Source organism: Marmota monax, unplaced genomic scaffold (genome assembly GCF_021218885.2).
Source record: "Marmota monax isolate L192 unplaced genomic scaffold, Marmota_monax_Labrador192_F-V1.1 WCK01_AAM20220418_F8-fsc00057, whole genome shotgun sequence".
NCBI classification, from domain to species: domain Eukaryota; kingdom Metazoa; phylum Chordata; class Mammalia; order Rodentia; family Sciuridae; genus Marmota; species Marmota monax.
In genome coordinates, this window is record NW_026693933.1 from 2585663 (window position 1) to 2612774 (window position 27112).

General features: G+C 34.9%; 1 protein-coding gene and 1 pseudogene across 5 annotated transcripts in view; one reads left to right on the plus strand and one right to left on the minus strand.

The window, feature by feature from the left end:
* Crppa (CDP-L-ribitol pyrophosphorylase A) overlaps positions 1 to 27112 on the minus strand; it is a 332294-nt gene that overhangs the window by 34143 nt on the left and 271039 nt on the right. The gene's annotated exons all lie outside the window — the stretch shown is intronic.
* On the plus strand, positions 11969 to 12861 carry LOC124106081 (large ribosomal subunit protein uL30-like; annotated as a pseudogene).

Genomic DNA, 27112 nt, shown 5'->3' on the forward strand with positions numbered 1-27112 from the left:
TGTGCAAAAGGAGATTAAATGGCAAATAAACTACACAATTTACCTTGACTATATGAAAATAAAATTATAAATTTATACTGTAATTTAGAAATTGATATTTTATGATTACAGGAATCTATTCAAGATATTTATACATAGACCTTAAACCTAAGATACTTGTGTGCCTTTACTAAGAGTTGTAAATTAATTCATTTGATATACTAATTTAGCATTATAGATAAGGAAAACAAACTTTACAAACATTAAGTATCTAACCCAAGGCTACAGAACAAATAAGTGATGGTCTTGAGCATAAAATTCAGTTCCATCTGAATTTTAAAAAATAATTCTCTTTCTGGGACTCTAAGGTTTATCCTTTTTAAAGTTTAAAATTGACCCAATGATAAACTAGACTAATTTCAAATATGCTGATCCTGAAGCACAGTTACAAATTAATGCAAGCCATTGCTAACTATGGTAGTAGTTTGTAAGGAACTCAGAGTTTAGTATTGTAGGAAAAAAAAATTCCATAATGTCTTTTAAAGCTGTCTCCAATATGTCAAACATGTGAAACAATAGCATATCATTAAGAATTTATGGAAAAAAGTAGGTGTTTACTGGTTTGGGGGGATGAAAACTAGTGAGACAGACAGATGTACACAGAGATGTAGATATTTAGATAAATTTATTTAAAAATTATTTCCAAAAGTATTTCCGACATCTGAGAGAGATTTGACTCCAGCTATGCGTATATATTTCAATTTCTTTTATGTGGTTAACTACATGCTATGATTTCAATGTTTGTATACCCGCAAAGTTCATGTGTTTAAATTGATAATAGTAAAAGGATGGGTTTTAGGAAGTGAGTAGGTCAGAGGGGTGAAGATCTCATTAATGAGATTAGCGACCTGATAAAAAGAGGCTCCAGAGAACTGCCCTGTCTCTTCTACCAGGTGAGGATACAGAAGCATCAGATGAACCAGGAAAGAGGTCCTGTTCAGACAATAAAGGTACTAAAGCCTTGATCTCAGACTTCACAGTCTTCAAAATTATAAGAAATTTGTTTCTGCTGTCTATAAGCTACCCACTTCACGGTATTGCTTTTTTTTTTTTTTTTTTTTTTTTTTAAAGCAGACCCAAAAGACTAAGGCATTTTGAGAAGGAAATGGAACGAATGAATGAAAATGAACTTCTGATCTTTGACATACTTGTGCACTTTTAAAATTTTTCAATGAAAAGAATTGGCTCATGAATTAACTTAATTTTTTTTAAAATAATAATGGCACCAAAGACAAAGAACCTTCAAAATTACACACCCAGGGCTGGGGCTATAGAGCTCACTGGTAGAGCACCTGCCGAGCACCTGCCTTGCACCCGTGAGGCACTGGGATGGATCCTCAGCACGACATAAAATAAAGAAAGATATTGTGTCCAACTACAACTAAAAAAATTTTAAAAAAAAAATTAAACACCCAGACAAGGGCTAAATTTTTAGAGACAGCTAAACTAAAATCTCCATTTATTAACATGTGATTAAGAGTACTATAAAATATTCAAATTAATTTTCAATTTCCTATTCCAAAAAGACATTTAATTTTCTTGTCAACTAGAATGTCCTATTCTTGAGTTTTTCATTAGAATATCATCTGTCTGGAGGATTATATTTTTTCATAAGCAATTCATACAGAAAAATATCTTGGGAATAAACATAATGTATAATTCTGAGATGGATTTAAAGATAACTATGAACTTTGCTTTTTCATTACCATGTTTTATGTGGTACACAAACAATCCATAATGAATTGTAAATGTTTACAATTATAATCTTGCACAAAATATGAGTATTGGATGTTCATTAAACTAGCAATGCTTTATTAAGACCTTAGGAAAATGCCATGTAGAAAAAATATTTCACAGTGTGAGTTTTATTCATTTTTGAAGTGACAAAAAGTAGATACATAAATATTAAGATGTCAATAAATCCAGCATGCCGTGAAAATCAACAAAGTTAATAGACCACAAACCATTCATACATAAGTGATATATTTCTCCAACCAAACCCTTTATTGTAAAGATATTTATGTGAAAACAAGATCATTTTTTTATAGAGAATGTCTGCTCTCTACATACCACCTACAACAACAACCCTTCATATAGGATAAACCATTGACAGAGAAGTATATATTAGAAATTCCTCTAGGGATCCAACATGGCAGCAGGCGGAGAGGCAGCGTTTTCAATACCCCCCCCAGTGATGGGGTCATAAGGACGCATAGATAACTCTTAGACTCTACTAATGGAGATCTCCTAGCAAAATTCCACTGAAGAGAGACCGGCCGGGAGCTACTAGGATTTTTTGAAGCGACAGATTGCCCCAGAGGAGCGAATCCCTGCCAGGAGACGCAGAGGTCCAGTTCCGCCAGCCACAGCCGGCCTGTCTGCCAGCAGCAAATGCGACCGGGTCCCGCTAACCTCCGAGACGCAGCTTGGCAGCAAGAAGTCTTTAGCCAAGCCTTCATGAAATAGTGAGCTGGGAGCTGAAGCCCACCTGGGACGGACCAGTCCCACCCCTCCCTTCGGACACTCCAGCAAGGAGCCTGGGACCCGCCATAGCAGAGGGGTGACGTCATCAGAGGTCGGCCGACGGAATTCCTTCCCAGCATAATCCACTTCAGCAGGTGTGTGACTCCCTCCCCATCCAGATACAAGTAGCCAGGACACTTCATGGACCTCTCAGGGGTCATGTCTGTAGGGTAGCAGAGGGGATCCCCGACCCCCAACCCCCCATATCACCAGCGGTGACTCCCAAGGTCTTAGCCGCCAGTTTACCACAGCACTGGGGCTTAAATGGGACATGCGGTGGGGCTGCAAGTGTAACTAGATCTCTGGGGAACCGCTTCTGGTGAACAGGACCTGGCTAGTTGGCTGACAGGAGGAAGGGGGGTAAGGGCCGGAGAAGTGAAATGGCTCTGGACTGACAAGTCCGAGAGACTACTAGGAGACGCCTTACAGGGATTGCTGTGGGCAGGTAGAGAGCCTCCGCTGGGAGGGCACAGCTCCGCCTACTGGAAGAGAAGAAAATGGATCTCTAAGACTTCAATTTTTTTTTTCTTTTTTCTTCTTCTCTCTCTGTTCCATCCTCCCCTTTTCCTTCTCTCTTTCTTTCCCGTTTTAAGTTTTATTGTTCTTTTCATTCTCCTCTAATCTATCTCTCTCTCTCCTTCTTTCTTTTTAAGAGCACCTTCATTCCCCTATCCCCCAACTTTCATCCCAAGCATTACATCTTCCATTACGTGTAATTGTCTAAATGCAAATAGGAGAATGTCTCGAGGCTGTCTATAGGGCTCCTAAATACCTAGGTACTACCAACACCTTGATCCAATTGCCTGTTAGTATCCACCTTCAGTAGAGCAATCTTCTAAAGTAGCCAAGACATACTAACCCTCGTACCATCATAGCACCTAACCTAAACATATAGTCCTAAGAACAAACAACAAATCACTATATGCATATAGGATCCAGAAGCCTTTTATGAATTGAATGAATCAGCTTTAAAGTACAATAAAGCCCAACATTTCTAGACATAATCTCCCACCACAAAGGAGAGATAACAGAGATATACAAAGCCAAAAAAAATGTATAGGAGAAAGCAGTTACAAAGCAGTCAAACGGAGCTGGAAAGTAACGTGAACAACATGAAGAAACAAGGGAAAAAAGGACTACAAACAATGCAGGACAATTTAAATCTACAGGAGGACCTAGAAGCATCAGAAACATGGACAGGGAAAGAAATCAAGGCATACCTAACTCAGATGGAATGGAATATTAGAGAAGACATGAGACAGCAAGTCTAAGCATTGAAAGTATATTTTGAAAATGAACTAAACAAACAAATTCAAACTGCAAAGAACGAGCTTTACCAGGAGATAGAGATTTAAAAAAAAAAAACCCAAACAGTAATCCTAGAAATGCAAGAAACCATAAACCAGATTAAAAACTCTAATAAGAATATTACAAATAGACTAGATCAAGTAGAAGTCAGAACATCAGATAATGAAGAAAAAGTTTATCAACTTGAAAAGAATATAGTCAACACAGAAAAGATGCTTAAATCTCACGAGCAATCTATCCAAGAGATATGGGATCTCATAAAAAAAAACCAAATCTGAGAGTCATTGGGATAGAACAAGGCACAGAGGATCAAACCAAAGGAATCGACAACTTATTAAAGGAAATAATCCTAGAAAACTTCCCAGAGATGAAAGATGGGATGGATTGCCAAATCCTGGAAGCCTACAGGACCCCAAACATCCAAAACCGTAATAGACCAACTCCAAGACATATAATTATGAAGATAGCTAACATATAGAACAAGGAGAGAATATTAAAAGCTACGAGAGAAAGGAGGCAGATTACATTCAGGGGTAAACCAATTAGGTTAACGACTGATTTTTCATCACAGACTTTGGAAGCAAGAAGATCCTGGAACAACGTGTTTCAAACGCTGAAAAATAATGGATTCCAACCAAGAATACTGTATCCAGCAAAATTAAGCTTCAGATTTGACGAATGAAATTAAAATCTTTCATGATAAACAAAAGCTAAAAGAATTCGCAGCCAGAAAACCAGCACTGCAAAGCATTTTGAGCAAAACACTACAAGAAGAGGAATTGAAAAATAGTGCCCAAAACTAACAGTGGGAGGTATCTCAGTAAAGGGGGAGAAAAATAACCAAAGAGGAAAAACTAGCCAAACTAAAATAAATAAATAAATAAACATGACTGGAAGTACAAACCATATTTCAATTGTAACCTTCAATGTTAATGGCTTAAATTCACCAATCAAGAGACATAGGCTAGTAACCTGGATTAAAAAAACAAATCCAACAATATGCTGCCTTCAGGAGACTCATATGATAGGAAAAGATATACACAGGCTGAAGGTGAAAGGTTGGGAAAAATCATACCACTCACATGGCCCTCGGAAGCAAGCAGAAGTGGCCATACTCATATCGAATAAAATCAACTTCAAACCTAAGTTAATCAAAAGGGATAAAGAAGGACACTATATACTATTAAAAGGAACCATCCACCATCAAGACATAACAATTATCAATTTGTATGCACCAAACAATGGTGCTGCAATGTTCATAAAACAAACTCTCCTCAAGTTCAAGAGTCAAATAGACCACAACACAATAATTATGGGGGACTTCAACACACCACACTCGCCATTGGACAGATCCTCTAGACAAAAGCTGAACAAAGAAACTATAAAACTCAATAACGCAATCAATAACCTAGACTTAACCGACATATATAGAATATATCAACCATCATCAAGTGGATACATGTTCTTCTCAGCAGCACATGGATCCTACTCAAAGATAGACCATATATTATGCCATAGGGCGATTCTCAGTAAATATAAAGGTGTGAAGATAATACCATGCACCATATCTGATCATAATGGAATGAAACTGGAAATCAATGATAAAAGAAAGAAGGAAAAATCCTACATCACATGTAAAATGAACAATATGTTACTGAATGATCAATGGGTTACAGAAGACATAAAGGAGGAGATAAAAAAAATTCTTAGAGACAAATGACAATACAGACACAACATACCGGAATCTATGGGACACAATGAAAGCAGTTTTAAGAGGGAAATTCATTTCTTGGAGTTCTTTCCTCAAAAAAAGAAAAAACCAAAAAATAAATGAACTCACACTACACCTCAAAAACCTAGAAAAGGAAGAGCAAAACAACAGCAAATGTAGAAGAAGACAAGAAATAATTAAAATTAGAGCAGAAATCAACGAAATTGAAACAAGAAAAAATTGAAAAAACTAAAAGTTGGTTCTTTGAAAAAATAAATAAGATCGACAGGCCCTTAGCCATGCTAACGAAGAGAAGAAGAGAGAGAACTCAAATTACTAATATATGAGATGAAAAAGGCGATATCACAACAGACACTACAGAAATACAGAAGATAATTAGAAAGTATTTTGAAACCCTATATTCCAATAAAATAGAAGATAATGAAGATATCGATAAATTTCTTAAGTCATACGATCTACCCAGATTGAGTCAGGAAGACACACACAATTTAAACAGACCCATAACAAAAGAAGAAATTGAAGAAGCCATCAAAAGACTACCAACCAAAAAATGCCCTGGACCGGATGGGTATACAGGGAGTTCTACAAAACCTTTAAAGAAGAATTAATACCAATACTTTTCAAGCTATTTCAAGAAATAGAAAAAGAAGGAGTTCTTCCAAATTCATTCTATGAGGCCAACATCACCCTGATCCCGAAACCAGACAAAGACACTTCAAAGAAAGAAAACTACAGACCAATATCTCTAATGAACTGGGATGCAAAAATTCTCAATAAAATCCTGGCGAATCGAATACAAAAGCATATCAAAAAAATTGTGCATCATGATCAAGTAGGATTCATCCCTGGGATGCAAGGCTGGTTCAATATACGGAAATCAATAAATGTAATCCACCACATCAATAGACTTAAAGACAAGAACCATATGATCATCTCGATAGATGCAGAGAAAGCATTCGACAAAGTACAGCATCCCTTTATGTTCAAAACACTAGAAAAAATAGGGATAACAGGAACTTACCTCAACATGGTAAAAGCTATATATGCTAAACCTCAGGCTAGCATCATCCTAAATGGAGAAAAACTGAAGGCATTTCCTCTAAAATCTGGACAAGACAGGGACAAGACACTTCTATTCGATTTAGTTCTTGAAATACTAGCCAGAGCAATTAGACAGACAAAAGAAATTAAAGGCGTAAAAATAGGAAAAGAAGAACTTAAATTATCGCTGTTTGCGGGTGACATGATAATGTATTTAACAGACCCAAAAGGGTCTTCAAAGAAACTGCTAGAGTTAATAAATGAATTCAGCAAAGTGGCAGGATATAAAATCAACATGCATAAATCAAAGGCATTCCTGTATATCAGCAACAAAACTTCTGAAATGGAAATGAGGAAAACCACTCTATTCACAATATCCTCAAAGAAAATAAGATACTTGGGAATCAACCTAACAAAAGAGGTGAAAGATTTATACAATGAAAACTACAGAACCCTAAAGAGAGAGATAGAAGAAGATCTTAGAAGATGGAAAAATGTACCCTGTTCATGGATAGGCAGAACTAACATCATCAAAATGGCGATATTACCCAAAGTTCTCTACAGGTTTAATGCGATGCCAATCAAAATCCCAATAGCATTTTTTGTAGAAATAGATAAAGTAATCATGAAATTCATATGGAAAAACAAAAGACCCAGAATAGCAAAAGCAATTCTAAGTAGGAAGTGTGAATCTGGAGGTATAGCAATACCAGAGTTCAAACTGTACTACAGAGCAATAGTAACAAAAACAGCGTGGTACTGGTACCAAAACAGGCAGGTGGACCAATGGTACAGAATAGAGGACACAGAAACCAACCCACAAAAGTACAACTTTCTTATATTTGATAAAGGGGCTAAAAGCATGCAATGGAGGAAGGATAGCATCTCCAACAAATGGTGCTGGGAAAATTGGAAATCCATATGCAACAAAATGAAACTGAATCCCTTTCTCTCGCCATGCACAAAAGTCAACTCAAAATGGATCAAGGACCTAGACATCAAATCAGAGACACTGCGTCTGATAGAAGAAAAAGTTGGCTACGATCTACATACTGTGGGGTCGGGCTCCAAATTCCTTAATAGGACGCCCATAGCCCAAGCGTTAATAACAAGAATAAACAAATGGGACTTACTTAAACTAAAAAGCTTTTTCTCAGCAAGAGAAACAATAAGAGAGGTAAATAGAGCGCCTACATCCTGGGAACAAATTTTTACCCCTCACACTTCAGATAGAGCCCTAATATCCAGAATATACAAAGAACTCAAAAAATTAAACAATAAGATAACAAATAACCGAATCAACAAATGGGCCAAGGACCTGAACAGACACTTCACAGAGGAGGACATACAATCAATCAACAAGCACATGAAAAAATGCTCACCATCTCTAGCAGTCAGAGAAATGCAAATCAAAACCACCCTAGGATACCATCTCACTCCAGTAAGATTGGCAGCCATTATGAAGTCAAACAACAATAAGTGTTGGCGAGGATGTGGGGAAAAGGGTATACTTGTACATTGCTGGTGGGACTGCAAATTGGTGATGCCAATTTGGAAAGCAGTATGGAGATTCTTGGGAAAGCTGGGAATGGATCCACCATTTGACCCAGCTTCTGCCCTTCTCGGACTATTCCCTGAGGATCTTAAAAGAGCGTACTATAGGGATACTGCCACATCAATGATCATAGTGGCACAATTCACAATAGCTAGACTGTGGAACCAACCCAGATGCCCTTCAATAGATGAATGGATAAAAAAAAAAATGTGGCATCTATACACAATGGAGTATTACGCAGCACTAAAAAATGACAAAATCATAGAATTTGCAGGGAAATGGATGGCATTAGAACAGATTATGCTAAGCGAAGCTAGCCAATCCTTAAAAAACAAATGCCAAATGTCTTCATTGATATAAAGAGAGCAACTAAGAACAGAACAGGGAGGAAGAGCATGAGGAAAAGATTAACATTAAACAGAGACGAGTGGGGGGAGAGAAAGGGAGAGAGAAGGGAAAGCATATGGAAATGGTAGGAGACCCTCAATGTAACACAAAATTACATATAAGAGGTTGTGAAGGGAAAGGGGGGGGAAACAAGGGAGAGAATTGAACAACAGCAGATGAGGTAGAGAGGGAAGATGGGAGGGGAGGGGAGGGGGGATAGTAGGGGATAGGAAAGGCAGCAGAATACAACAGTCACTAATATGGCATTATGTAAAAATTGTGAATGTGTAACTGATGTGATTCTGCAATTTGTATTTGGGGTAAAAATGGGAATTCATAACTCACCTGAATCAAACGTATGAAAGATGATATGTCATGAGCTTTGTAATGTTTTGAACAACCAATAAAAAAAATTTAAAAAAAAAGAAATTCCTCAAGACACAATTTGTCTGCAATAGAAGAACTGGCAAAGTGCTTTATTTGAGGGTGAAGGGCAGTAGGTAAAATTATTTTTGATACAATCTGAGAAATACAGAAAACAAATTTAAAATGCTTTCAAATACTAACTAAGCATCTTTTAAAATCATTCAAGAGCTTTTAAGTGAACATCAGAGGGTATATAAATTATACTACAAGTCCGCATTTACCTGTATTAACCTGTATTTCATATTTTATCTACCAATAATAAGGTATGAGCTTATAACTGTAAACCTTCACAAGCTCCAAAACCTAAACACAAGGAAAATATGTAACTTGATGATCTTTATATACTTTTCTTATGAATACATGTTATGTATACATGTTATGAAATCATAAGAAATATTTTTCTTTAAAATTATTTTATAATTTGACCAATAGTAGGGAGTAAGAAACATTAGTCAAAATATCTATTAAACATTTTTAAAAGCCTGTCTTCTCTCTTTGTCATTAGCTGACTTGTTATGAAAAAGAGGAAGAGGCAGCAGTTGATATTAGAGAGAATACAAGAGAGTCTAATGTCAGCTCTGAGATTTGGTAATGCTGTTGATTTTGGGCAACTCACTAAACTTCAATTCTCATATTTTCTCTCTCTCTCTTTCTCTCCCCCTCCCTCCCTCCCTCCTTTCCTCCCTCCCTCTCCTTTTCCCTCTCTCCATGTACAAAATAAAGATAACAAAACTTTATCCATCCATCCCTGAACCTACCTATTCATGTCAGAATTTTTCTAACGTTTAAATGAATTGAGGAAGTCCAAATCAATATAATATTTTAAGAATTCTCATACATACTTTATCACTAATTTGCTTGATATTATTGGGGAGTGGAAAGGTAAATTAAAACCTTTTATGTCATGAGATTTTAATGAGAAGTTGTAATAAAAGAGAAAAATAAAAGAGAATTATACAAAAGTATTTTTTTCTTTCTATTGCAACCAGACTATACTTGCCTTCTTATCTCTGGTGCCAGGCATACACTAAGCACTAACAAACACTGGTCAAGGAAGGAGGGAAGGAAGTGCATCTCCTAGTGTTATGCTACCATGTTAACTTCAGAGTTAACACAATTTAAGTATTCCTATCATAGAATCTCACACTGTCTTACAGCAGAGTAGATAATCTTCTAGGAGGTGGAAGAGATCACCATGTGTGACAGATTTCTTCTGGTCTTTCTGGTCAGTCATGCTTGTCACAAACACACTTAAAGATTTCTGCAACCTTGCCATCATTAAGATTTTTGCTAAAACAAGTAGAACTGTTTCTTTAAGGAATATACAGGCTAGAGCAAAAATATGAAAATATAAGTATGATACATGCTTTTCAAAAATTTACTATGGTTTACTACTGGCTTTTAAGAAGTGTGTATAACTTAATCATATAAATGATCACACAGAGATATAAGGAAATAAGTCCTAAAGTTGAATTGCCTTAATTAAAGAACCAGAATAGAAGGACAACAGTGAATTTTTCCCTTTCTGGCCCAATCTATACCCAAGGGGGTCTGCAAACCTTTTATAGAGCACAGTTGGAAACCACAGGCTTATATAATGCTTTTTAGCTAGTCTTATGCAGAACAGCCTTTTTATCTCAGCAGTACACTTTGCAGAAAGCAGATTCAATGGGCAACAAAATTTTCCTATTATGCCTTTTATATTTGTTTCAATAATACTGAAACAAAACCTAAGTTTCTGCCTTTTTTTGGGAGGGGGGACACGGGGGTTTGAAACTCAGGGACACTTAACCATTGAGCCACATCCTCATCCTTTTTGTATTTTATTTAGAGGCAGGGTCTCACTGAGTTGCTTAGGGCCTAAGTTGCTTAGGCTGGCTTTGAACTTGCAATCCTTCTGCCTCAGCCTCCTGAGCCACTAGTATTACAGGCATGCACCACAGTGCTGGGCAGTTTCTGCCATTTCTTACAAATAGAATAGTTTTTTAACATTGGGCAGGGATGGAGGGAATTGCTGAGAATGAATCATTCCAGTTATACTAATGATTCATGCGGTATAATCAGGTACTTTTTGAGGACCCAGGCACTACAGATGGGTATGGAACATTCCACAAGAAAAAAGAAACCTTTGGACAATATTTTGCACATGAATGCCTATGAATGGTCAATTGATCTGATGTTAGGAACCTTTCCTTAGTCCTTCCCACTTGTCCAATGACTGCCCTGCTTTGTGTATATTCAACTATGTCAGTTGGTATTGTAAACATGGAAGTCAATAATGCCCTCAAACCTATCTAGGCTGCCCCTGATTTTGTAATTAAAATATCATTGACACACAGCTATCTATTCTCCTATGATTTGTCTATGGCTGCTTTTGCACTACTACAGCATAACACCTGTATCTTTTGTCACTCTTCATAAGAAAATTAAAACTACTTCACAACAAGTTAGAGAAATAATGTTTTCACACCTATATTTTAAATAATTTCTGAAATTCTTAATGTTCAACAGCTAGATTTTATGTAAAATACCAAGAACCAACTTTGCCATATTTTTGCTAATGCATACAAGTTCAAAATAGTCCCTAAATTAGATAAAAGTTGTATAGAAATTTTGATTTGTATTCTACAAAGTCTAACAAATCTGAAATATTAAACAGAAGTGATTTAAGTGAGCTAGGTAAATGTGACTATTCAAACATGTCATTTTAAAGGGAAAATCCAAAAGGTATCATATATATCTTGCCGTTCACTGTTTATTATCTTTTTCAGGCTATTTATCAGCATGTTAGATTACTTAACTACATTTGAAATTGCACAAAGCAAAACTTAAGCAAAACATTTATAGGACTGATTTTATGGAAGACTGAATCTTTTGTTAACATAATATACATGTACTCATCTACCAAGATCAAACATTTAACTTGTATATTAATTTACATAAAGAAACACATTTAATGTAAAAATGTTTTTTCTTTCAAGAGTAATATTCATCCTCTTTTCCGCTGGAACCATGGAGAGTGCCAAAGGGAAGAAAAAGAATGTTCCTGCTATACCAGAAACCCTCAGGACAAAGTTATGGAATTTCACAGAATTGAAGGTGAAGTGCCTAAGAAAGAAGTTTGCACAAAAGATGCTTCAAAAGGCAAGGAGGAAGCTTATCTATGAAAAAGCCAAGCATTTACTGCAAGGAATATAGGCATACATACAGAACTGAGATTTGAATCGCTAGGATGGCAAAAAAAAGCTGTCAATTGCTACATACTTACAGAACCCAAATTGGCATTTGTCATTAGGATGAGAGGTATCAATAGTGCGAGCATAAGGGTCCATAAGGTGTTACGGACCATACCTCCTATGGCACCTCCATTAAGCTCAAGAAGGCTTCAATTAACATGCTAAGGATTACGGAACCATATATTGCATAGAGGTACCCAAAGCTGAAGTCAGTGGATGAACTAATCCACAGGCATATTTGAAATGGCAAAATAAGTAAGAAATGAACTGCCTTGACAGATAACAATTGGATTGCTCAGTTTCTTAGTAAATATGGCATCATCCGCATGGGAGGGTCTGATTCATGAGATCATGGTTGGAAAACACTTCAAAGAAGCAAATAACTTCCTGTGGCTCTTCAAATTATCTTTTCTACAAGGTGGAATGAAGAAAAAGACCACCCATTTTGTAGACGGTAGAGATGCTGGCAACAGGAAAGATCAGATCAACAGGCTCATTGGAAGGATGAACTAAGGTATGTATCATGGTATTTTTGTAATCTGGTCGGTTAATGAACAATATTTGCTCAGAAAAAAAAAAGAGTACAGTTTAGTATTGAGTTACAGAGATTATATGGAGGAGAAAGACTTTACACTTTGAGATTCTTGGTAACTTAAAGATAAATAAAGTAAAATTTTTGGATTTTGAGCTATTCTTAGTCAAACACTTCTTCTAAAACAGTTCATATTTCTTAAAGAAAAGTAAAATCTGTGATAAGTTTTCTCCTAGGTTTGTACTTATACACTAATATTTTAAATTCCTTTGGATACCATCATACCCTACTCCAAATGAAACATCTACAGTTTAAGCATAGATGTTTAATAAATCTCTTGAGAATAATATATAATACAAAATTCTATTCTGTGCTAAATTCTAATGAGATGTTAAGCACTTCTAGATTTGTAGGACATAAATGCATTATCCAATCATCAGTGAAAAGGTTAATGAATCTCAACAACACCTACAATTTGGTTTCTTCAAGTTCACAAGTTTTGTAATAACATTTCACCAAGGTGATTTGAAGATAAATAATAAATACCTCTAATATATCAAGAACAAATAATTGTAGTAAATTTGTAACTACATATGTTATATTTTAAAGTCACCATCAACAAATAATCTTCAGGAAAGGAAGATAAAATTTTAAGTGGCTGAGTTAATGTGTACAGAATACTGAGAACAAAGCCTGGAACAGGATAAAGAGCATACAAACTCTGCACCATAAACATGACTACCACCACCCCACTGTGGTCACATCTTACAAATAAAATAAAAATAAAATTTAAAAAAGTATTTACCCATGGACAATTTTCCTCTCTGGCAGTGAAGTGCTTTAAAGTAAAAGAGACAAAAATGTATGCCTCTGAATATTTGTAAGGTGAAAGTTTCCACCTTTCATAAAATTATTATAAAACAATCAAGGAGTTAAAAAAAATATTTTATAAAACAATTTCAAGACTAAAGTCAGTGGAAATACAGCACCAGGAAAGTATAGCAATGAATCCTATAGACTGTGAGATCAATCCATTTCAACTGGGGATAAATAAGACAAAGAACATTTGTTCATAGCAACCAGTTTATGATCACCTGAATCAAAGAACCAACAAGGTCGCTGGATGTCCAACTGCTGCTCATTCTCCAAAGCAGCCCTTAATACTAGTTTAATAATATGAACAAAACCTATTTTCCTCTGACAGGGAATGGCTAGCTATTGGTTTCTATGGTCATTTACAAAGTGCTAATGTATCTAACATCATTTTTCCTACTGGTAGAACATTACAGTGGCAATGGAATGAGGAAGCATGGTCAAATGATCTGTGGGATTTAGTTAATTTTCAAGAAAGACATTACCAGAGAGACCACCCAGGAAACCACTGGAGATGTACTACCAAGAGATCATCACCTGAACTATGATGATCATAGCAGGAACAACAAAAAAATTAAATTTTAAAAAAGTGAGAAATATCAGAAAAAGAAAGAACTAGAATTCAAATACTAGTGGGTAATGTTAACAATTCTTTAGTCTGTGTTCCCCGCCAACACAAATAAATATTTGACAGCCATTTAATGACTTTGTGGGATCGTTTCGAACCAAGGAATAAAATATAAAACCCAGGTGAGGCCCAAGACTGAGGAGGAATGCTTTAAGAAGACAGGCTATGTACTGGTGGCAGGCCTTTGGACTTTGGTACCATCTGAGGACCAGAGTAGCCTTGTTCACATGTGATGTAGTCACCAGCTTTGCTTGTCTTTGGCCCTGTGAACATCCCCTTACACCAATGGTCCCAGGGAAAGCAATGCCTATTTGTACCAATAGTAACAGGCTTGCCAACCTTAGACACATCTGTAATTCCTGAAGCAATACAGAAAACTGGGTCTATAACCCACCTACCTCAGCTCAAAGTAGTACCGCCTGCCCTAAGTACCTGGAAGCCAGGCTCACAGTAAGCCAGATAATAGACTCACTGATTTCAGACCCAGCATCAGTCCCTAAATAGTGCTGTGACCAAGCTCCAGCCTCATTCCACCCAGCCAGGAGGCAGGCCTACTCTCTTGAGACCCATTAAGAAGCCTAACCCATAGGTGTCCCTCGTAACAGGCTTACAAAACCTCAGACTTGACTACTCTTTCTTAAACACACTGTGACCCAGCCCCAGCACTCTCAGGGAAACAGGAAAAAACCATACCCCTTAATGTCAAACTCCTCGAAATGGGGTATCTGTGGAACTGATAGAGGATCTGGTAGTAATCACAAGTCCAGCCAACTTGAATACAATCCCAAATGCAGCAATCTTACCAGTCAGGAGGTCTGAACCTTCCCAAACTAGTTAAGGTTAGAAGAGGTGTCTTCTCCTTCCAGGTAACACTCATGCAAGCCAACACAGATCCCAAAGAACAGGCAAACATAACACCACAAAAGGAAATTGATAAATCTCCAGAAACCAAAACTAAAAAATGGAGATTTATGAACCACTTGCTAAAGAATTCAAAATGATCATGATTAAGAAGCTTAATAAACTATAAGAGTACATGGATAAACAGCTAAAGAAAATCACATATGAACAAATTGAGAAGTTTAACAATGAAACTGAAAACATATTAAATGGATCCTACACCATAAATTAATGGAACTTATTCCTAGGATATAAAAATGGTGCAACATATGCAAATCAACAAATATGGCATATAATAGTGAAAGAATTAAGAACAAAAACCATATGATCATCTTAATAAGTGTATAAAAGACACTGAAAAAACTACAAATACTATCATGATTAATGGAGCACTTTCCTAGCACGTGTGAGGCACTAGGTTTAATTCTCAGCACCGCATATAAATAACTTTTTTTTTTTTAAAAAAAGGTTCATTGACAAATAAATATTTTTTAAAAACTCCCACCAAATTAAAGGAAGGTACCTGAGCATAATACATCACAAGTATAACAACTAGAAATATATCCAATGGTTTCATTTCTATAAGCCATAAAATCATAAAATATTTATATACATTATGAATAAACTATCCAAAAAATTAAGAAAACAATCCTATATATGATAATATTATAAATAGGAATAAATCTAACCAAGGAACCAAAATATCTGATATACACAGAAAATATCAAAATATACTGAAAACAATACAACATTGATGAAAGAAATCAATATGACACAAATAAGTGAAAAATAATACCCCAGGTTCACTGACTAGAAGAACTATTTTTTTAAATGTTCATAACTAACCAGATTTATTTAAAAGTTGATACAGTACCAATCATAATTGAAATGGCATACTTCACAGAAATAGAAACAATCCTATAATTCATCTGAAACCACACACATGCACACATACACACACACACACAAAAAAAAACCTCCAAATAGCCACAGAAATCTTGAGCAAGAAGAGCAAAGCTTGAGACATCATACAACCTTTAAATTATATTACAAACTTCTATTAATCAAAACAGTAAGGTAATGGCATAAAAACCAACATTACAGATTGAGGAAACAGAATAAATAGCCAATAAAAACTCATATTCACAATAATTTGATCTTCCACAAGTGTGCCACAAATATACAATGTAAACAAGATAGTTTCTTCTAAATAAATGGTACTGGCAAAACTGGGTATCCACATTCATTCAAAAGAAATAAATTGGACCCTTAAATCACTATACATAAAGCCATGCATTCAAAATATCTTAAAGACTTAAATATAAGAATTGCAACTAAAATTACTAGAATAAAAAAGAGAAATTTCTTCTTGACCATTGGTTTGAGCAATCAAGTAACAACAGACAAATGGAATTGAATCAAACTAAAAAGCATTTGCACAGGAAAGGGAATGAAAACACAACCTACCAAACAGGAGAAAATATTTGCAAGTTGTTCACCTGATAAAGAGTTTAAATTCAAAGTACATAAGAAACTCATTAAACAACAAAAACAGATTAAAAGGAATTTGACAATATACATCTCAAAAGAAAAAATATACAATGGCCAACAAGTACATGAAAATATGCTCATCAGCGGTGATCATCCAGGAAATAGTTAGCAATGATACTTCACAATGCCACAGTGATATTTCACATAACACATTAGAGATAATCAAAGATAAAAGATAAAAAGTATTGGAGAGAATGTGCAGAATGTTCTATATAGCAATTTAAATTGGTACAACTATCATGGAAAACAGTATGAAGACTAATCAAAGAATTAAAAATAGAACTATCATACAATCCAGATATAACACTTCTGGTTATATGTTCAGAAAAAGTAAAATCATTATCTCCAAGAGATAACACATCCATGTTCACTGCAGCATTAATCACAATAGCCAAGATATGGAAATAACTAAGTGTCCATTGAAAGATGAAGACAGAGTAAAAATTTGAACTAGATGGATAAAATTGTTTAGTTAAAAAAGGAAGAAATTCTGCCATTTGCAACAACATGGATGAACCTGTATGATGTTATCACTCAGATTGTCAATGCTGTTAGCAATCCTTGAGATAATCAACTTAAAGAGAAGAAAAGTTTATTTTGGCTCAGTTTTCTGGGTTTCAATCCATGGTAGATTGACCCCATTGCTTTGAGCCTGTGACAGTATTCTACATTATGGTGGGAGTTTATTTCACAGGAAGGGAAACCCTTTCCTCATGGCAAAAATAAGAGAGAGAGGAGGAGACCAGAGTCCCACTATTCCCTTTGAGACAATAACTCCAGTGACCTAAAAACCTCATAATAGGCTCCACCTCCTAAAGACTCCACCACCTTCCCGAAGTACCATGGACTGGGGTCCAAGCCTTTAGCAAATAGGCCTTTGGAAGACATTCCAGATCCAAACTACATCATTCTGCCTCTGTTCCCAAAGACTTGTATCCATTTCACAATGCAAAATGCATTCAGTCCATCTATAGAGTCCTCAAAATCTTCACTGTTTCAACAATGCTCAAAAGGCTAAGTCTGAAGTCGCCTCTGAGACAAACTCAGCTATAAGACCCTGTAAAAGTCAAAAGTTGTTACATACATACAAGATAAACATAGCAGAGGATAAATATTACCATGTTCCAAAGGATGGAACAGGAAAATATCAAGGAGGGAAAAGCAAGAGCAAAACCCAGCAAGGCAAACATTAAATCCTGCATGATCATGTCCAGAATCCTGGGCATGCTGTGGCAGGATATGGGCTTCCAAGGGTTTGGGTGGCTTTTGTCTCTATGGCTGTGCTGGGTGCATTCTACCACATGGATGTGGAAAACATGGATGTTTTCTCAGGCTGCCTTTGCATGCTGCATGCAACATCCCTTGGCAGGCATCCTGTGTTCCTGGCCTCCCAAGCTTTCCTTTGAAATCTTCAGAGAAGACTCTAAGGCTCCACAATTCTTGCATCAAGGAGGCCTGCAAAACCAGTATTACATGGATAACACTAAGGTCTGCTGCCAGCATGAGCCATTCCTGGGCCAGCTTGAACCATGGCTTCGGTAACTACTGATTGCCTTGATGGCTGAATGTAGAAAAACAGATCTCACAGAAGTAATTCTCTAGGCCACCTGTGTGAGCAGGTGCCCCAAGGCTTTCTACTCAAACAGTCTCTGAAATGAATTTATAGTTTTATACCTTTGGGCCTGTGATGGGGAGGTTTGTTGACAATTACTGAAATGTCCTCAAAGAATTTTTCCTATTGTCCCAGTGCAGAATATTTGGCTTCTTTTTAATGGCACTAATATCTTCTTAGCAACTGCACCCTACTGGGCAGCACATTTAACTGCATGTTCCTTTTCTGACCAAACTGCAAATTAATACAAAAATTTCAACCCTATCTCTCTTTACTCTAGATTCTCATGGTAAATATTGCTCAGAGCACCAGTAAGATCCATGTCACTGCTTGACACTGCACTGCCTTGACATTTCCTCTCACAGATTGACTAGTCCCTCACCTTTAAACTCAGCTTGCTAGAAAGGCTCAGGGTATAGACAGGAAAAAAAAAAAGCCAAATTCTTTGCCAACATGGTTGGTCTCTAGTCCAATTTCCAATAGAATCCATATTTGCATCTTAAACCTCATGAAAATAACCTCTACTGTCTGCATTTCTATTAGACTTCTAGTCTTCTGCGTCTTCACTAGATTGACCCATTAAACTCCACCTACAACAATCTCAGTTTTCTGTACGCTGCTTCTCCAATCTTTTCAAACTCCTCTAACACACCAATTCCAAAAAGTTCTATACATCCTCTCGGTTTTAGCAACAACTGCCCCATTCCTGGAACCAAGTGTTAGCTTTCTGTTACTATAATAACAGCCTGAGAAAACGAACTTGAAAATATGAAGAGCGTAGAGAGCAGTCTATGCCCTGCTCTGAGTTACTCCATGATGTATGGAACATAGTTTTAAGACTATGCCTAAACCTGTGTCACACTCTTTTATAAAGCATTAGTTTTCCATGAATTACTCCATTTTGAGTTTCAGTGCTGAGGTAGAATGACTTTACAACTTGTTTGTACAAACAAATAACCACCATTTGCCCAGCATCACAGTAAGGCAAAAACTGATAAATTAATTGTGCTAATAAAAATGACTTATCAAATTAATCAGAAGCCCATGGTGTATCAAACTCTTATCAGAAAAACCAACCCCAAGAGCTTAGTGAATACACCAGAACACTGAATGAAGCAATCACCTCAACTGAGGCCCATAAAAGGAGAAGCACCCTGAGACTAGACACAGTGGCACACTGACCCTGTCACCTGTTTGCCTGTCATGAGCCTTGCCCAGGAAATCGACACAGTAATAAACCTCTGAAGCTGTCATGGGATTTCAGGTGAGTGTGGTTTCTTCTCCCTTGATGACCACTCATGGCCCACACTAAGCTGGTGTCTCAAGCTGACACATGAAGTGGATGCTCTAAAACTGCTATCTGTACAGACCCTGACCTAGAATAAGTCCCCACACTTTCATAGTCTGTGCCCTCAACAGATTCTTCATAATCTTATCTGATCCCCTACAGCAAATCTTTGCATTTGGTATCTGCATCTCTGCCTTTGTCCTCAGTTTCAGCCTTCTGAGCACCTGTGGCTACCTTAACCCTTTCTTGGCCTTTCTGTAACTACATATATAATTGTATAAAATGTGGTATGTGACTTGAGTGTTATAGACACTAGAAATTAAGATTAGAATAAAAGAACTTGTGTTTGCCCAGTTTATGACTGCCAGTTGATCCACAAGTATTCAGTGAACTGCTGTCACTGAAAGTGGTATAGCCTATGGATTTATTGTTATTCTATGAATTCTTACTATGTAGAAAGACATGAATGTCATAGCTCACTCATGACAAAAGGGTTTATTTTCAATCCAAGATCAGTTGGTCCCATTGTTTGGGGCTTATGAAGAGAGGCAGCATATCATGGTAGAAGAATGTGGTAAAGGAGTGAGAGGAGCCATGGTCCTACAATCCTTTTGTGGACATGCCCCCAGTGACCTAAAACTTCCCATTAGAGTCCTAAAGACTCCTAAAGATGCTACCATAGCTCATCAGTGCCATGGGCTGGGAACAAGCCTGGAATGTACAGGCCCTTGGGGAACATTCCAGATGCAAACCACAGTAGACTTTACACTAAGTGAAATAAGTCAGATACTGAAAGACACTGCATGATCTCACTTATGTATGGAATCCAAAAAAGTCATATTTATGAAAGAAAAGGGTGCATATCAGAAGCTGTGCATAAGGAAAAGGGAAGATATTGGTTAAGGGGTGCAAAGCTGTGATTGTAAGATGAAGAACTTCTGGCAACCTAATGCACAGCATCACATCTGAAGCAGAAATAATCACTGCTTTCCAGTTTTCAATGCTGTTCCCTTCTATTTACTATTCAGACTGCCTCATGTAGCAATTATTTATATGTATATCTCACTTTCCCCAAGGTACATTCTTATAAAGTATTTTATAATTTTTTTCTTATACACCATGTATAAGCATGTATCATACACATGTATCGCCTTTCTGTAACTACTTATATAATTGTGTAAAATGTATTGTGTGACTTGAGTGTTATAGACCTAGAAATTAATCAGGATAGATGGATATTACATGGTTTTTTTCTCTTAAAAATATAATCTCCACAAAAACTTAGGAAGGTTAAGTATTCTACTCTGAAATTTTAATTCTAATTTTCATTTAGTGTAATTCTTTTCTCTAATCAATAATGAAATATTCATGGATATTGGTCAATATACTAATAACCAATCCATTGGTCAACATGATGATAACTAAGCAAAAGTAGGAAATATTACTAAATATATAATTATTACTTGGCAGATAGATAATATTCATATAAATCATCCTTGGATCTTAAAGGAGTAACAACAAACAAGGCTCTCACCCAAGGCCGACAATGGCATTGCTACTTCCAGAAAGGGCACTGACTTACAACTGTCAGGTAGGAACAGAATTTTATTTTTGCAAAGTAATATTTAAAAAATTCTCTTGAAGTTTCTCTAAAATAACAAGTCTGCCAAACCAAATATGATTAAAACTAGTTGATATAATGAAACAACAGATAAGCAATAAACTACACACACAATGTACTTCATGCACAAGAGAAAACAATTCCAAATGGTAAACAAAAATACAATGTTTCTCTCAGTTAAATTTTTGTAACAACATACCCTCTAGGCTTGAAACAACATTGTGTTAAGGATCAGTGAAAATTAAAATTTACTTTTAAGGTAATTATTCCCAAGTTTTTAAAGTTCTTCCATTTTTTTGTCATTTCCCCATAATTATCAACAACTTAAAAACCTTTAACCCCTTAACATTAAGCAGCCAGTTTGTTGCCATATACTATATCTTGTAATACCATTAAAATAATATCATTACTATAAATATAAGAAAATCAATGGAAAACTCAAATTTTGATGCTATATATTCACAATGAAACCAAATTTTATAAAATCAAACATGGAATTTAAAAAAAATTCTCATAGCTTGTTTGAGTGAGTAACCACAAATCAAGTCATTGGTGCTTTGGAAGAAATGGGGTTAAGTCAGATTTGATGGATCCTAATAATTTATATCTTTAAATGCACATGCGTGTGTATGCGCGCGCACACACGTGTGTGTGTGTGTGCGCGTGTGTGTGTGTCTGTCTGTCTCTGTTTTACTGCCAGATTTGGTTCTTCCTGGTTAAGGTCATGAATAAGGTAAAAAAATTTAAACAGTAAAAACACTGAAACAATTCACTGTATCCCACCAAAGCATGGAAAGGCAAACCAAGTCTTCAATAGTATCATAGAATGTACTGTCTAGAAAAAAATGCTCCACAAGGAATACCTACTTAAAATATGTAGCATCCATATAAACTAATTTTATAGGTAACCAGCAAATTTATCCATATAAATTACAGTTAAAAGTTATATCTATATAATCAAAAGAAAATATAACTTATTCTCCTATAAATAGATATGAAGTACTAATATAAGCTTTCTTTAAACCTCATTGGAACATTTATTGAACAATAAAACTGGTGCTAATTGGTATAAGCATAGTATCTTTGTGTAGTACTTAAAACTTTTTACACGTTTTAACAAAGATTTTAATCAATGAGAAAAATGGTTTTTAGTGATAGGTTTATCAAAAATCTTGTTACCCAATTCCAGTGGAATGTTTAGGGAACTAGGCTTTATTTAATAGTTCAGTTTTTCTCCTTTTAAAAATAAAACAGTAACTTCCTTTTATACTCTAGAATTTTAAAGTTTTATTTTAACCATTAACAAAAACCTGCCCACTAAAGGAGGATAACCTTGACATTAATAGAATATTCGATAGAAAACATTAAAGTGATTCTAGTAACAAATAATCATTGTTGAAGATACTAAATATTAGGACTGAATTTGAAAGAATCCCTTGAAACATTTCAAAAATATGAACCACAGCTTTGCAATTATTCTTATCTCACATTGAGAATTGGGTATGAAAAAGGAAGTCCATTAAATTTTTATGTTTTATTAATTTTTTTCTTTTTTTGGTTGATTTTTTTAAAAAAATAAATGACAGCGGAATGCAATACAATTCTTATTACACATATACAACACAATTTTTCATATCTCTGGTTGTATATGAAGTATGTTTTAGAATTAACAACATAAAACATGGAAAAAAAAGTTAATGCTGTCTGTCAGCAACATTTATAGCTTGAGCACCATCTGATGCAAGAAAAATACTGGTATGATGAATCCTGGTAGTCTGTTAGTGCTGCTATAGGCAATATAAGAAACTGGGTAATCTATATAGAAAAGAAATTGATTTCTCAGAGTTTGGGAGGCTGAGAAGTTTCATATCATGGTGCTAAACTCTGGAGAAGGCCTACATTCTACCTTATCCCTTGGTGGAAAGACAAAGCTGGAAGGAAGGCTACAGGATTAAATTCAACTTTTTTTTTTTTTTTTTTAAAAAGAGTGTCACTTCTCAAAGACGACAACACCCTGAAGGCCTAAACACATCCCATTAGGCCCTTCTTCCAAACACTGCTGCACTGTGGATTAGATTTCCAACACATGCTGCTGGGGAAATACATTTGAACCGTACACACCTGTTACTCAAATCACTAACAAAAATAATAAACAGTTGCTTTCTTAGAAATCTAAGACACCCAGCAGGATTTAATGATAAAAGGGTATAATGAGAGAATTTAAATGAAGAAGGTCTTGTGTTCCTCAATACCTGAATGAATCAAAGGTAATGAATCATTGTTTATTAATTTTTGCTTCTTCTAAGCATGTAGTATTTTGGTTCATGACAAAACATACAACAAAGAAGCTCCAACAAACTAGGAATAATCTATCTAAAGACACCAATTTACCAAAATCTATTCAGTTTCCTTCAGAAAGGAATATTTGACAAACAGCTGGTTTAAAATTGGCCTTAGGTTCAAAAATATTAGAAATAAACATATAAAGCAAATGTGGTCTGTGATGACTTGCTATTTGAAACAACAGAAAATTTAAAAAATAAAGCACTCTCTTCATAGAGAATACGTCCTTGCCTGTGTCTAGTCATAGTCAGCAGTGACATTCCAGTTGAGCACATATATGTTTTTTAATGACACAAAATATCTACATTATTTGTACAATATCTACAAAAGGTAGGAAAGCACTAAACATAAATACATTATCTTTTTCTTAGACATTTTGAAGTATATTTGATCCATTTTTTTAAATTTATGTGATTACATTCATAAACATTGCAGATTATATTATCTGATCTCCCAATTTTCAATGAATTAGATTATTTTGTGACAAACAAAAATAATTTCAATACAAACAGAATATGAGAATAACAAAAATTTAATTTTTAATTTTTCTATTACAAATACCAGTAAATATTGTAGGGAATTCCACCAAATGCACTATGATCTCTTTAAAAGTGGGTTAAAATTTTACCAATGAGCTGGGTGCAGTGGCACATGCCTGTAAACCCAGGAGCTCAGAAGGCTGAGGAAGGAGGATTGTAAGTTCAAAGCCTGCCTCAGCAACTTAGCAGGCCCTAAGCAACTTAGTGAGACCAATCTCAAAATAAAAAGGACTGGGAATGTGGCTCAGTGGCTAAGTGCCTCTGGGTTTAGTCCTTATTACCCCCCCCCCCCCAAAAAAAAAATGTATACAAATGACAAATCTTATGTTACTCCTGGATGAAAACATAATAGACAAATACAAAAAAAATTCATGGAATTAAAATACTAAAAAAGTAAATTCCAAATAGCACTTAAGATTCTGAGGAAATGCAGAATAAAGAACTTAGATTCTTTTCACCATAAATGCTTTTAAAAGCACCACAAATGATTATATAATGCTAATAAATTATTAATTGAAAAATTCAACATTTCATAATGTTAGACCACATAATTATAGCATTCAATATACAAATATGTGGAAAAATATTTCATAATCTAATAAGAGGGAAAAACTAAATATATCAAAATTGTACTTTACACCTACAATAAATGCAACAAACATTTTTAAAAAATAAGTGGGAAAAACTTAAAGAACTGAAACAAGTCAGACATTAAGTAAGACATGAAAGTTAAAATCTTCATAAAATGTTAGTGATGTTTTATATAAATTGAAATTATTAAAAGAGAAAAAATGACTTTTAATTTGAATTATAAAAGTCTCAGATAATAATTTTCAAACAATAAATTGGAACTTATAAAAAATACTTTATTTTCCTTTTTGTTATTCAGAAGTAGAATTAACATTGTTTATAAGATTTTATGCTAGTTATTTTAATTACTTTTAATAGGAGTTAGCATTATTGGGATTGAAATGTGGTCAGTCTGCTGTTAGAACGCAATAGAAAATACTTGTATCACTGTTGTTTTTTAAATAATTTCAAAGAAAAATAATCATATTTTTTCATAGTTAAAATGAAAGGCATGATCTTTGTTTAAGTTATGGATATGAGTTTAAGACTATTTCCAAAGCCTTCTAGCGGTTGTCAATTTAAAATATGGGTTCTACATTTTGGCATAAATTCTATACGAAATATGATCAGACTATTAGTAAAGAAGGAAATTAGGCTCAAGTCATGTTTTACACATATACAGTATCAAGTACACAGGAAGAATAACCATTATTTGGACCTCTGAGAGTGTGATTTATATTTGGGCAGAATAGAAACTACTAAATCGATAACAATTTTATAGAGTTTTCAAATTATCTGCAGAAATACAGATTAGTTTTATTTTCTATCATAAATTCATTTTTCATTTCTGACCAAAATATATAAGTATCTTAGGATGAGTATTTTTCAAACAGAAACAAAAGCAATATTGTTTCTTCTTCAGCCGTATTTTAATCTGAATATATTATATGGTATATTTAGTTGTGATTTCCTTGATAAACAAAAAAGTGATGCTTTACATTTTTATATTTAGAATTGCAACATTTAGGACAAAGGAACATGTTGTTTGTAGCTTACTGGGCTTACGTAGTTGTATTTTAACTTTTTATTGATGCTTAGATTTAAATATAACTAAAAATGCAAATTTTTGTTTAGTCAATAGAATAAAAATTAAAGATGTATTAATTTGTGTAAAAATTCCCTGTCAATTTATTTTCATAATTTCTTTACATAAAAATTATCTATGGAGTATTTAAGCTACTACTTATGATATCCATATAAATCAAGGGTCAGTATACTGCTATTTTTGAGCCAAATCTTGCCATGTGGTCTACTCTTATTCTCATCCCATGAGCTAAGAATGTTTCTTATATTTAAAGGGGCTGAAAAAAAAAGGAAAAAGAATATATAACAGACTGTGTAGCCTGTGAAATTTAAATCATTTACATTCTCATCATGTATCAAACATTTACTGATCCCTGACACACATAGTTTACTAGCATTTTTTAAATTTAAAAACTAGTTTAACTTTCAGAATGTATTCACTGTATAAAACAAAGCAAATGGTGGGTAAACAAAACATACAGACATAAACATCCATCAAATCCTGTTTCCTATATGTTTCTTACATAAAGGCACCTAATTATTCAGTTCATTATAGTTAGCAGAGAGGTATTATACAAGATGCTGCACCAATTGTATCTCAAATAGTGTTGATATCCATTTTAGAGAGGGAACCTGAACTTCTGGGAGATTAAGTCGTTTTATTAATAAAAATAAACTGTGTTCACAGAGTACTAATTAAGCTTTTAAATCTAAGTAGCATATGTTTCCCTAATTTTGAATTTCCAACTTCTCCCATTTTGATGAACAGGGAGAAGTGAGTAGAAACTTCTAGGATAAAATATCAAACAAAAATACAAGTGTTGTATTTTAACTTTTTATTAAAATAATATTCTTGATTTATGTTTATTGTAGTGAACCATACACATTTAGCCATTCAACCCCAAAACATAGACATTTATTTGAAACAATTCTATCTGAAAAGCCTTTCATTGGGTAAATTATCTGAAATTCTATGGATGGTGACACTCAGGTAATTTAGTATGTTCGAGTAGGCTAATAATAGGCAGTGGTAAATAAGATGATGATAGCAGGGGTGGTGGCCTGCCTCCCACCCTTGATGGGATGAGCCAAAACCAAGAAGAAACAGAACATAAGGTTTTCATTTCAAGGAATTTAAATATAAACATATTTATTGAGCACTGGTTAAATTTTGTGGGCTTCATTTCCCACATGAATTATATGTTGAATTTGAGGGAATACTCAAAGAGTATATCATGTCTAAATACTCACAGCAAATTTCTGTCATACAAGTTTAAAAATGTATGCCTGCATATTAAATATATAATCAGTGATAAAATTAATAT